Source organism: Pleurodeles waltl, chromosome 10 (assembly GCF_031143425.1).
Source record: "Pleurodeles waltl isolate 20211129_DDA chromosome 10, aPleWal1.hap1.20221129, whole genome shotgun sequence".
NCBI lineage: Eukaryota > Metazoa > Chordata > Amphibia > Caudata > Salamandridae > Pleurodeles > Pleurodeles waltl.
Window position 1 is genome coordinate 62,643,447 of NC_090449.1, and position 14,641 is coordinate 62,658,087.

Here is a 14,641-nt window from a genome sequence, read left to right on the forward strand (position 1 = left end):
CAATATAGGAGACAATACATACCTTACCAGTAATGCAGGAAAAAAATGGAGAAGGGACATACTTAGATCAATATTGACTGTACAACACATCAATGTCTAAATGTCACATTTAACATATGTCGAGAGAGGGTGGCCAGGTCAGTACATAACCCAGTCATGTTGGCCACTAGCATACCCTGGTATTTGCCAATGTCATGCCACCATGACAGGAGACAGTGACAGACAACACCATCTGTACCCTCACACGTTCCCAAAATTGAAGTCACAACAGATTTACAACCCCTAAACAAGCCGCCCATGTAAACAACTAAGGACATCAAATAATGAGACATGTCCTACATGTGCAAGCACCCAGAGCTCTGTATATGAGAAGGAAGGCTGACATCAAGTACAGCAGAGGAAAATGGGATATCCTGGTCTGTATGAACACAATTGTGCATGTGTCTGTGTGCTGGGGAGTGTGCATAGTTCTGTGGAGTAGCAATCATAAAGAGTCTAGATCCCCGCTCAATAAACACACACACCACTGCTCTGGCTACATTAAAGTATGACATTGTCAGGGGCCTGATGCATGCACACAGGGGGCTGAGTAACTGGAGTACCATTAACCTGCCCGTTCACATCAACCATGGGTTTGTGTTGTCATACAAACTCACACAGTTGTGATGATGAGTAGGCTGACATCTATGCCAGAGGCAACACTGCTACACAGTGGTATGCCATTGTATGTGGCAGTCAGAACAAACATGATGTTGACAAATGTGAGTACCCAGTTGGAGTCATGCACACATATACCACATATCTCCGCACACATGTACCACTATAATGGCTCAGGCATGGTAATGTCTATGGATTCTGAACAAAAGGCAACCTAGCACAAAAGTGAGGGCATAGGCATCAGTGACAGAAAGAAATGACCTTCATGTGTGTTCCAACATACAGAAACATAGGTGGCACTGGTGTAACAACACATGCATTTGTAAAATGCCAACATGTGTCCATGCAGGAAGATAGTAATTTGAGATTTCACATCCCATGAACTTTCATATCTTCATATGTTACAGAAATGACACTACACATGTCTTTACACACACATGGCATATGCCATCCTTCATTAACACGTGTTCATTACATCTCCTGCAACTGAGATGCATGGGGAACCAAATGCCACACTTGTAGCAGTGCAACATGAAGTAAAATCCAACACATCACAGGACACATGCACACGCAAATTGCCAGGGGTAACGTGATGTCAATACATTCCAAGTCCACAAAATACTCTGAGTACAACTTTTCATGGTTGTCACATGCCTTACCATGTGTTGGACATAGGCCATCATATATATTGTGTTGTAGGTATGTGTACATTTGTATCTCAGACATAAAAATGTCATCCACCCACAAATTAGTATTCAAACACATATGTATACACATGGCACACATGTGTCAACATGTATGTGGACACAGTATAACTACACATGCACAAGGTATGAGTGATCACATGCAACAGACTCTTAGACAAACCTGTGGATTTAACATAACAATGTCAGCGTTCTGACATTACTGGATAGTTACACACATGTAACCATACCACGTATACAACATTGTAGCACAGCCCATGTGACATGGTAAGTGAATCAGGGTGCACTCAAGGTCTACAATGCAAAAATCCACGCAATTCCGTCATGCATCCCAAAAAATTATGCAAACACATCAAATTCACACTGCAACGTAAGTAAGTGACGCCTGGGCCCTGAGTGGCAATCACACGTTCACACGCCTCAACGCACCATGGTGAGAAATGACATGACCGGCATGCATCAACATTTTTCAGGCATACACATATCCCCTGAGCTAAAAGACACCTAGCCCCTGAATGTCTATCGCATGCCCACAGGCAATTTCACGCAAATTGAGAGAAAAAAAATCAATGCATGACCGTCATGCATCAAAAAAAAAAACCTAGGACTGGAAACTTGACTCACATGCCCAGGAATTGATTAACCAGGGCGTCCTATCTGCAAACATGGTACAGTGAGTTCACTTTCATTTTCACTTAACAGCCTTATTGTTTGTGACTGTGTGAGGGTGTGTGGAGCTGGTGTTGTAGGAGTTTTGAGTATTTAGAGTGTTTTGAGTGTTTATTGTGCTGTGCCCCGTAGGTTCTGTGTTTTATTTATCTTTAAACCTGTCTTTTGTATTTGAAGTGTACTGTTTCTGTCTCTGTATTGTGGGGTGTTTGTCTGGGGTAGTATAGTTGTTGGGGTAGTTGGGTTATATGTTTGGAATTTCATTTATTTTCTTGGGTGAACTGCAGTTGCAGTCCAGTATTTCTTGAAAAGGGAGGATGTCGGCTGATGAGCTGGGGATGAGGGGTTTGGATGGCTGGTTCAGCACTGCTTCCTCATGATGCTGGAACAGGGTGACTGTGTCATTCTAGGCTACCCCACAGAGGCATGGAGGCAGCGGTGGGGCAAGGCTCTCCACAACCTAACACAAGACTTGGGGACAGGAAAGAACTACCACCAACTTAAGCACCACTGGGCAGACCTCATTCCCAGGGAGCAAGATCTGCAGGATCATCTGGGGATAGAGATTGGTTGAGCAGTTGGTAAGTCCCCCATTTCCAAACAAAATCTTTTTTTGCATGTGTATGACAGTTGCAGATACGGTTGACTGCTGCATGTAATAGTTGTGCATCTGGACATGTCATATGCTACCAGTAGGAAGAGCCCCAGCATCACCTTAGGCCTGCAATTCTAATGTACAGTAATGAAGCCGAAGCAGGGCATATGTACTATTTTCCCTGCACAACCATTACAAAGTGTTATCATGCATGCATAGGGCAACTCAGTATTGAGCAGCACCAACTTAGGCCTGTGCCATGCATCATGTATGGAAAACATACAATGGCAAATGTATAAGCCACTGGGAAAAATGGGATATCTTAATTCCATTTTCTATGCACCCCGAACGGCTGCTGAGGGCAGGTGTGATAAGGGGGCATATAAATGTATGTGATGGGCCCACATGTCCCGCTGAGTACATCATTTACCTACACATAAATAGATGCAGTTGGGCCCTACCTGTATCATGCTATGCCTTAATTCTCATTAACCACACACACGGCGGGGAAAGGGGTGCACTGAGGGCCACAAGAACTGTTTTGATGCAATTGGTGCTACACCACTTTTGTTCTATCGGTCCTTTTGTGTCATTGCCCAAGGCCATGTAAAGGAGCTTGACCATGCACTGGGTCCAGAGTACTAGCACTTCCCTCTTCCTGTACATTGTGTATCACATACACCCTAAACTATGTCTATTACCACACACACACACGTGCTGAGTCAGTTCCACAGGCCTGCCGTTTCTCACTTACAGCATGGGACTGCCCTGCATGTGCTCCATCATTGGCACATTACTCAGTAACCTGCACCAACACATGCATCCTTGGACCACAGAGCAAGTGTGTCTGTGTTGAGGCATATGTCTATGCCCATGTTATTATCCCTCCCTGGGCAAATAATGGTATACCATGCCAACAATGGATGGCCACACACTATTGGCAATACATCAATGATTTCAATCAGTCAATGTGCAGGTAGGTAAAGCTATTTTCACATGAGTAAACACCCATAGCATTATTGATCATGTGTGTACCTTGTGATGACACACACATATTACTTACTTCACAGAAGGATGTATCACAGCATTCCTCAACAGTTTGGAATACCCACACAGCCCCTGGGCAGTAGTTTGTCAGTTTGCTCTGACAATGAGGTAGATGTCTACAACATCTGCGGCAGGCTCTAATACTATGGATGTCTCAATGGGACAGCCACTGCAACTACCATGCCCCTCAGGTGCAGTATACAGTGCCAAGCAGTCCGATATGGTCATGGAGGTGTAGAGCTAACAGACACCTGCATGACAATGCCATGTATAAATGGTGCAGTGAGAATCAACACAGGAGTGTTAGGGATGGTGATGGTTTGTAGGTGTGTGGCTCTACATTATCTGAGAGTACCTGTGATTGACTGATTATAGATGCTTGTCAGTTGCTCTGATCTACCACTAGGATGCCCAAATTTTCTGCTAACATTGTATCAGTTGTACATGTGGGCACATCATGGGCAATGGCATGCCCCCTTGAAACGTATGCTCAGGCCAGGTCTTACACCAGGACCTTAGAATAGCAGGTGGGAAGTTATCAGACCCCCTATCATATGCACCCATGATGACTGCACAAGGCTTGATGTTTCACCAGGGGTGTCGAGGTGATGGATTGCATGCACAGCCCCCCTTATGCACAGGGACACAGGAAATCCAGACTTTGGGCATGTGATCCTCACAAGTTTGATGACACAAATGTTGATCATGGACAATTTTGTCCAATCAGCTCTGGGCCCTGTTGTTTCACAATGGATTGCAATCATCCCAGTGACATGTACATGACACTGTTGATGGCTGGTAGGAAATAGTCGTAGATGAGGAGTAAGTCGTAGATAAGGAGTAAGTCATTGTTGAGGAATGTGTAGTGGACTATGGCCCTCATTACAACATTGGCTGGCGGCTACTGCCGCCCGCCAAGTTGTAACCGTCATGCGGCCGCCAATGAGGCCGCTCTCCCGCAGTGGCCATTTGGACATCCCCGCTGGGCCGGCGGGCGGCTGCCCTGGAGGATTATCACCGCCGGGGCCATTGTGGTGGAAAACCGCTGCGGTCGTAATGACCTAGGAAGCACCGCCAGCCTGTTGGCAGTGCTTCCGTCATTACAGCCCTGGCGGTCTTGGACCGCCAGGGTTGTAATGACCCCCTATGTGTGTTATCTGCAGTTGCAGTGTACATAATATGTCTGTACAACCTCCAACCAATACTGATACTGATGCTTGCGTCTCCTCATTTTTCAGCTGCCAATATGACACAAGACCAGAGGCGCACTTTCCACAAGAGGGCCGATCGCTACCGGCACACAATTGAGGTTGACACTGGATACTGCTAAATGGGAAGGAGGTTCCGCAGTGAGAAAGCATCTGGGGAATGGCATGTGTTTGCCCATGGTGGACCTCCACAGCAGTCACAGGCACACAAGGACACAGGAGCAAAAACATCAGGGGTGCAGGGGTCTACAGCCGGACCAAGGCCCTCCACGTCAGCTGCACCACTCATGACCCAGGCACCAGTTCAGCCACCTGCTGAAGTTTGTTGCTAGCCAGTTTGAACAAGACATGAGATGGGACATGGGCAAGATTTTAGTCTTACTTACAAAATTGGAGGAGGAAACTTCTGAGAACCGGAGGATGTTGTGATACATCAAGAAGAAAATGAAGAAAACCAGAAATGAACTTATTGTATTGTACAACCTCCCAGTTCCTTTCCCTCCCTTTTACTGCTTTACATTGTTTTAGATTGGGTTTTAGATGGGTAGAATTAGGTTAGTGTAGGATAGGCATAGGTTAGGTTAAGTATAGTGGGGTGGGTTTTTCTACATTTTTTATTGTTGGGGGGTTTGGTGGGGGTTATGTTGGGGTTATGTGTATAAAAAAAAATATATATATATATATATATATATATATATATATATATATATATATATATATATGTTTAGGCCGTAGCTTAGGTTAGTACATGTGTAGTCATAGATTATGTTGTCCTACTTGTATCTTGTTTCTTGAAGGGGGGGGGTGGGATTGTTTAGAGTGTGGTATTTACACGTGTAAGATAAGATTAGAATAGGTTAGAAAGCTGTAGTTGTTAGTTAAGTCTAGTTAGTATAGGTTCGTTTAGCATAGGGTAGGTTTTAGGTATTATTTCTGGTATATGGTTTTTACAATAAATCCTGTTTATCTTAGCCTAATAATTTTGTAAGTTGATTGAGTGTCTGGGGGTTCTCACGAGTGCACTGGCGAAGATGGGGAATGGCATAGGGTATGCTTACTGTCTTGATTTCCCAGGTTTACCATGTGCATCCACTATGACCAAGGAGCTGTCAGAATGGCTGCTACATACCGTCTACTAGTGCAGACATTTGCCATACAATGTTCCAGCCATTTACAATGTGTGTGTATACTTTATTGGACAGGTAAACTTGGTGGATGTGGTCCTGCAATTTCATTGTTGGCAAGTGTGGTAAATCTGAAAACAGGCAAATTTGAAACTGTATCCTGCAACACTGACAGGTGGTCATCACTGATAAGGTTAGCTTTTCCTTTTCCATACAAATAAGTTGTACTGGTACTCCCATCTGGGTAAATTACCATTGATTAGTTCAGAGCCATACATGCTGTGTGTCTACTTCAAAGGAAAGGGGCTCCAAATCATTTAGTATACATATGTAAGTTGGTTGCAGCCGACAACACCATCATTCAGCTTTCCCTTGTTCAGATCCTAGTGTGTGGCTTAGTGTCAGACAGTCATGCACTCATGTATTGATATTCTGTACACATTGACATGGACTGACACAATGCTATCTTTTAGCTGAGTAGATGTATCACAGTAAACGTAGAAATGCTGCATGTGTACAAGGTGCTTCATTTACAGGTGCAATTATAATTGTGATTTCTATACAATGTCCATTTCACAGACCCCATGAGTGACCGTTAGCCATATGTAGCACAATCGGAGACCAGGGTTGAGGAACATATTCTGAGACATGGTTAGGAATAGTGTTCATTAGCCAAGAGGTAAAAAATTGCCAATTGGTATTAAAGAGAATGACAGGACATAGCAGACAATTCACAGAGGTTAGGTGAAGAGGGCATATTTCCTGCTGTCACAACACTGGCATGATCATAAGCCCAGAACTAAGGAGAAACTGTCCATGTTTCAAAACTGCAGCATGGTAGGCAGCCATGTCTTACCTGAGGGAGGCCAACTGTATGGACTCCAGGCTATTCTGCATAGCCACCAGCCTGTTGCCTGAATGCTGCTGTCAGTTTCGGAGGGCATTTGATGTAGCCTCTGCTTCATGACAGCAGGCATGGACCCCAGCAGCTATGTCAGCCAGAGACTGGTGTAGTCCATGTAGCAATTAGTGGGTGCCTCTGATGGCAGCTGAGTTGTCCTTATTTGGACTTAGGCATGTCCGCACTCCCTCTAGGCTGACTGCCATGGTCTCCATCCCCACCTGCACCTGCTAGCCAGCTCCTGCTGGACTCCTACCAATATCCTCTGAAAGCTGATATCTGGGTCCTCGGAGTCCAGGCTCTGTGAGCACTGGCTGGTGGCGTGTGTTGGTAGCTGGGTGATTTAGCTGGAGACCCCGCAAAGCTGTGGGTCCTCCCTGCGACTGGAGGTGGTGTACGGAGTTATCCTAGGACATCCTGTAGAGTCCGTTCATTGGTGGTTGGCAGCTGGTCATCCATGTCATCTGCAAAATCCAGGAAAGGCAGGTCGGCAGGAGGTAAGCCATCATCCTTTGCAAAAGTGTAAAATCAATATCCGATTGTATTGGCTGTTGACATGGGACATCATGTATTTGCCACAGGAGGCTCAGTGAAATGTCACTGACCCAGGGTTGTGGTTGTACTTAAGTGTAGCATTGTGCATCACACATGGGTGAAGCTCACTAGTAACGGAAAATGATGGGGAGCCACGCGGTGCCAGAAGTGGCAGTGCAGTGCTCCGTCATATTCACAACACAGGGATGCGCCTTATTTAATTGAATATAGCACACCCCTGTGTTGTCCCCTGTGCTGGCACTAAATTGAGCTGCCTAGCACCAACGCTGGCATCCTTGCACCTTTGTGCAAGGATGTCTGCGTTGAGGAGTGGATTGTTTATGTGTGGGAAGGTGTCCCTTCCTACACATAAACAATCACTAAAGGCGATTTGGCACTTCTGTGTGTGCTGCAGAATACAGCACACACAGAAGTGCCAAAGCGTCATTTTAAAATGATTTATTATGTGCAGGAAGGGACACCTTCCCGCACATTGACAATTATGTGTGCATTTTGCTCTTTCTATGCGTGCTGCAGAATGCAGCACACATAGAAAAAGCAAAAAACGAAGAGAAATAAAAGTATACCTCCTCATTGCGCCTTGCTAATGCCACCCTTGGTGTGGTGTTAGATTTTGGCACTGCCTCAGGTTTATGAAAACTCGTAAATCTGAGGCAGCGTCGAAATACAATGGGTGTTGCTGTGGCACACCCACTGCAACACCCATTGCATGCCCCTTCCACACAAAGGGCTGCGTGTGAAAGGGACGTATTTACTGGGTGACGTTAAGCCACAGAAATTGGCTTAACGCCACCTTGTAAATATGGTCAGGGCATTGCGCCACTAGATCATCACAAAAAGTGAAGCTCCAGTGGCATTAGGGGCTCATAAATATTGGGGCATATGTAGGTGTCCCAAGCGCCACCTGAGTGTCACTTTTGGTGAGGCTCAGGTGGTGCAATGCCCTGCCCCATATGTACAAGGTGGCATGAAGCCACTTTTTGTGCCTTGACGTCCCCATGTATATATGGCCCCTTCAGACCCAGCACTATATCTGACACCAGCCCAGTGGTGACTTTAGCATGGCAAACTCAGAGTAATGCTTACATTTCTACTGGATTTTGTGCTTTTACTATGTGTGCTGCATTCTGCAGCACACAGCGTAAGATCAAATCACACTTTAAATTTGTTGTGTGCAGGAAGGTGTTCCTTCCTGCACAAAAGACCATTCACCCCCTCAACGCAGCTAACCTTGCACTATGGTGCAAGGGTGGCTGCATTGGTACACAACATTCAATTTCCACTTACTCAGGGAGGTACACAGGGATGTGATGTATTCATATGTATATGGCAGATCCCTGGATTTGAAATTGAAGGTGCATGATGCTGCTTAACTTTGCACAGCAGCACTCACCATCATTTTCTGTTTGATCTAGCCCTCTATCTTGTCAAATGGTGAGATTGCAGCCACTTCTACAGCTGCACACGACATTCACATACATGCACAATGTGTATGCTTTTTATTTTGTAAACATTCCCATATGACGCATATGTTTGCGGGTGAGTTGTTGTGGGTTCACCCTGTATGGGTTGTCTTCCAAAGGTTGCAAGCTTTAGGGCAGATTTTTTCTCATTTGACATTGCTCAGAGCAGCTGCAAGATGTGTTGCAGTACACTGCAGCAGTTTAGATATACAGTGATGTGCCATATTTATTTGAATACAGTACAGTCCTGCAATTCCCCCTGCACCTGCACAGATTTGTGCTCCATGCTACAACACAGGCATTGTTGCAGCATGTGACGGCGTGCCTGCCTTGAAGTGATGATTTGTTCATGTGCTGGGAGGTGTCCCTTCCTGCACATGTACAAGCTATTTTTGCTGAGATGGCATTTCAATGTGTGCTGCAAGATGCAGCACACATGAGTAAAGGCAATGCGACAATGAGGAAAGGAAGCATTTTGGCCAGAGACACCACCCTGACAACACCCCTGGGGTGGTACTGACTTCCGTCCTAGTCTCTGATGTCTACGTTGTGTTGATACAGAGGCTTTGACTATATGCAATGGGTGTTGTAATGGCACTGACACAGCCACACTATTTGCACGTGCCTACCGGGCAATGTGGTGCATATTTACATTGTGGAGTATAGCCATAGTGAGTGGCCTATGTTGACAATGTGTATATGTTGGCGTGCATTGCACAACCAAAGCGTCACTACATGTGTGGCTTGGGTGGGGATGGTGTATCTTAATTAAGGGCCTATGTGTCCTGATGCAACCCTTTTGAATACATTGAGTGTGTCCTATGTGCCTCCCCCTTCTGCCATTAGTGGAGTTCCATGTATCCTCCCCTGCAACTCACCCTGCATTTGTGGTGGTTCCTGGTAGTCTGCGCTGTCCTGCGATTCCAGTGACCAGCTCCTCCGGAATGACCACCTCAACCATCACCTCCAGCTCCTCCTGTGGTGTGGGACTTCCGCCACCAGTCTGCAGTGCTGCCTTTCGGTTCCTGGTGACTTTCTCCTTAGTCCTGCACTTACAATCGTGCCAGAGCTTCTTGATCTCTGTGACAATCCTCTTCACCTCTGCGACGCTGTTGATTTTGTCCACTATTGCCTGCCATATTGTGTCTCTCCTACCAACTGGCAATTTTGAGGTATCAAAGAGCTGGTTTTGCTGCTCCGTCACCTCTCTGACAAGGATGTTGTGCTCCTCTTCACTAAAGCAACACTTGCGCTTTCTCTTCTCATGGGTCTTTTCTGGACCTTCCTGGCTGGTACTTGGGTGATTGGGGTCTTCTTGGGGTCTCTCCTGGCTTGATGATTCCATCATCTTCTGAAATTGCATTCTTTACTCCTTGTGCGTTTTGTTTGGGCGCTAATGCGGTGTAAAAATGGTGGCAACACTTTTGCGACATGTTCATGTGCTGCAAAACGGTCTAGCACCACTTTTGCAGCATTGGCGTCATTTTTTCTTACAGCATGTCGTAGATGTTAACATCTTTTTTTCACACTAACCATTCCTTAGCGTCCATTCCTACCTTATTTCATAAAAATGGCGCACGGATGGTGCTTTGGAATGACATTAACTTGTGTTCAAAATAATGCCGCAGAACTGCACTAGTGCAGTTGTGCAGCATTATTCATAAATATGGGCCTATATTTTTTATTTTGTGTTGTTTAAAGCAGTTATGGTATCACTATGTGCTGTAAATACCAGTTTTTGCCCAATTTCATTGCTCTCATTTTACTGCCCCTGGAAGAGTAGAAGACAGAGTTGTCTTTACTGGGATTCAAACTGGTGACCAGCATGGCATGACCGACATCAGATGATTGCCGCAAGTGTATAATTCACTAAGCCTGATTGGCAGCATACCATCACATCTCTATGTTCATCTGTTGCGCTGACCCCTTTTTTAAAAGGCTTATTTTCTTTATATTTAATTGAACAGAACATTCATCAGTGCTTGCATTTTGCGTCTCAGGTGTCTTCACTTCCCATAACATGCCTGTAAACACACTCATCCATCAATGACATGTGCAGGAAGAATGTCCCTTTGCGGCTCCCAGTGTCTCTGTGGGTCTAAGGACTTAGGGAGAACAAAAAGGGAACACAGTCATTTAAAAAACAAAGGAGGCAGTATGTTTTTCGCAAGGGTAAGGGGCCAGAGAACAGCTGGTCCTAGACTGAACAGAATGAGAACTAGCAAATCAATGACATGCTGCTGCCTGTCCTGAAGAATAGGAGCAGGGTAATGGAACCAATTAAGGTTTGCAGGAGCAAGAAGGATGTTCTGAAAATGACTGTCCTCCTGCCCCGCCAAACCTGCAGTTTCCACTTTGGGAGCTTGCTTTCTTTAAACAAAAGTAGTTTCAGAGTGAGTTCTTTAAACATAGTGCCTGCTCATTGAACTTGCAGTGCTGTATGGGAAAGTACTGCAGTGATGTCTCCCTTTACAGCACAGAGATCCTCGCCAGCATCTTCCAACAGGGTGAGTGGTCCATGGCCTGTAGCCCCCAGTGGACTAATGGACCATCTGCCGTGGCCTAAATGATTCCATATTTATCCTTCACTAAATTGCCTCATTTTTGTCCTGAAATGTCATTCCCTTCTAATAATGAATGTGGTAGATGTTCTGTGAGGAAATTCTCGGAGGGTAGGAGGATGTCTCCTCATGTAAACTAGAAAGAGAAATGCTTTGGAATGGAAGAGATAGCATTAGGCTCACTTGGAGGGGTGGAAACAGAAGGGTAATCCGTGGTGCTCGGTTTTGTTTTGTGCTGTAATGGCAGCAACATACCCAGTGATTCGTCTCTCATCTGCAGGCTCCAAGTCCGGCGAGGCTCTGAGCCATGATCTACGTAGAGCTGGTCCAGCCAGTGCTCAGACATCTTTGAAAGCCGTATGGAGCGTTAGAAGGGCTTCAGCAACACATTTTGCTCAAAAGTTTGACCTCCATCGCCCTAGGAAGTGTAGATGTGTCGGTGCGCTTTATAAACATTGCATATTTCCCCTCAGTTTGCCAACCTTGATTGCTCTCTCAATTTTTTCCTTACTTATGAGATGGGCTTCCACAGCAGTAGGAGGTATCTATGTCTTTAAAAAGAGCATGGAGAATGATCATTTTACAAACTCTCATTCTTGCATAATTTTTCTCATTTGACAGCATCTCTGCCTTATGCATGTTGCTATATGGCTTCCTGGACCTATTCCTTTTAACCACTCTTTTTAGTTGCACATGCACACACAGGACTGCACTGCTGACTAAGTTGATCCCGGATATTTTCCTATATATGTTATTCTCCCTGCCCCCTCCAACTGAACTACCTCTAACTGAGACCACCCAGATAGATCTCTGCATAATTCCACTGCTCTTGCTTAATAGAAACTGTGAAACACATAACGGGTCCTGTAAAGTAGATTATGAACATCAGCTAATTAGAATGATATGCTTGATGCTCATCTCTCTCACATCATCCTCCTTCACGTTGCTAGGTGCTGCACCTCATGAAAACATAAGAGCACCTCTCTGTCACCTCTCTGTCTCTGCTAACAATTAAACACTTCCTTCGTAGAAACACAACCACACACTCCTTCACGGGGTAGCATGAAGTCCATCTGAAGGTGTGTTTCAAATTCTTATAATGGGGGTATTAAGTGCCTTGTAAATTAACAATGCAATGCAATACAAGACAACACAACACAATAAAAGGCAATACAATACAATTAAATACAATTTAATACAGTGAAAAAGGTTGGGGTGACCAGAGCAATGATGGAGCACACCTTGCACCAATGCAACCCTATTCATCAATAATCCACTCTCTGTTAGTTCATTGCTGGTTGTTCACCAAGGGGGACGGCCAGCCACGCCCATGCTCTCCAAAGTCGACAGGAAAGTCCCAATGCATTTGTTATTTTTGCAAGAAGTTCAAATCTTACTCCAAATGTTCTTTTTAGTCTATCAAAACAGGACTTCTTTATTCCAGAGTTCTTAAAATTGTCCTGTTCTAGCCAGTCAACATGTTTCATCAAACAGTAGTAACCTCATGACTTCATCAGGGCTTGTGTTGTGTTCAAGTGAGTACTTAAATGTAGTTTCACTCGAAAAAGTATGTAGATTCATGTAGACAGGGAGTGTTGCAGTATATGACTGCAATGCGCTGCAGATACACGCACAAGACGCCAAGCAGCAACTTACACTTTCCAAACTCATACTCTTGATGACATTTTTACTAACATGTATGGAATTCTTCATTCATGACCCCTCTTATGTGATGAGTTCAGTTAATGGTCATTCTGAGCAGATCAGCTTTCCAATGGTTCTTGAGCTGAATGGAATTGTGTTCAGCTCTTGAGTGGGTCTTAAGGTCATTTCAGATTCTGGGTTCCCCCTTGCGCAATGACCTTCCTCTGTGTTTTAAACTTTTAACCAGTTATTGATTAATCTGATGAGTGAATATTGAGCGGGGTACACTGGTACAGGTGCAGTGAGCTGCCACTTTCTGTAGATACACAAAGGCTTTGTGTGCGTACATAGAATATTGAATTCAGTCCTGGTGTTCACAGTGTGGGAGTTATTTTTGAGTTTATAATTTTCACGTTTCGATTAATGTTGAATAAATATGACTCAGTTTTATCATGAATTTAGTCATAATTGATGCTATATTATGTTTGAAGTTAAAACGTGTTTTCAATAAGGCCTAGGTGTGTTTTTAGTAATGGATTTAGACAGGCCAAATTTCAGTGAAAGCAGTCATGTTAGTTAAATGGATTCTGGTTTCTCTTCTGTGTGTTCTGCATTTATCCCTCCCATCAGTGTTTTCAGCTGCTCTCTTCTCTCTCCTCGCAGGACTGTAAAACAGGGATTTAATTAAAACCATTGTGTTTTGCCTTTTGTGCATATTATGTGAATGAACCTTCTGGTGTTCGAATACTGATGTAAACATGTTGCTAAGGGCTCTTCTGCTGTAATTCCACTGGTGGGTTAGTACCTGGAACTTGTGTGTGGCCCACTGTCCTCTGAATGTTGCATTTTAGCTGAACCTCCTTTGACAATGTGTTCCAGAGGCGGCTTGAAGCTCACTTAGAAATGGGAGATAGTGTCATCTTTATCTGTAAGATGCTAAAGCTTTAGATTTTTCAGAATGTTGATCATGCCACGTAGAACCTGTGCCTTAGCTAACTGTTATGCAAACATTGTGACTAAGAGCCCTTGATCTTGGGAGTCAGACAAAAGATTTTGAGATTTCCTTCACGCTACTAGGAATGCTTTCTTTGTGTCATTGATTTTGCTGCTTATTTAAGACTTTAATAATTTATTGAAAAAGGAAATCCACTCAGAATGGCCTGAGGGTGCTGCACTGCCTCCTGATTAGACAACGCGTTCATTTTAAAGATTATTTTAAGCTCTTGAAAAAAAAAAAAAGGTCCTATCTATCTCCAGAATAGAGTGAAAGTTTACACTCCTTGTAGGGCACTTAGATTGGCAAACCAGCACCTATAATGTATTCCCAGGGGCCACAGGTAGAAGATCCTTCTCTGCAAGGGCCCCTAGACTCTGGATTGCTCTGCTAAAGCATTTGTGGGATTTAAAACTGGAATCGGCCTTCAGAAAAGGCCTTGAGACTTTTCCTTTTGGAGACGTTTAGAGGATGGAAGTTACCTGGACGGCGCAGCACCAGGATGCTCCTCTTGGTAGC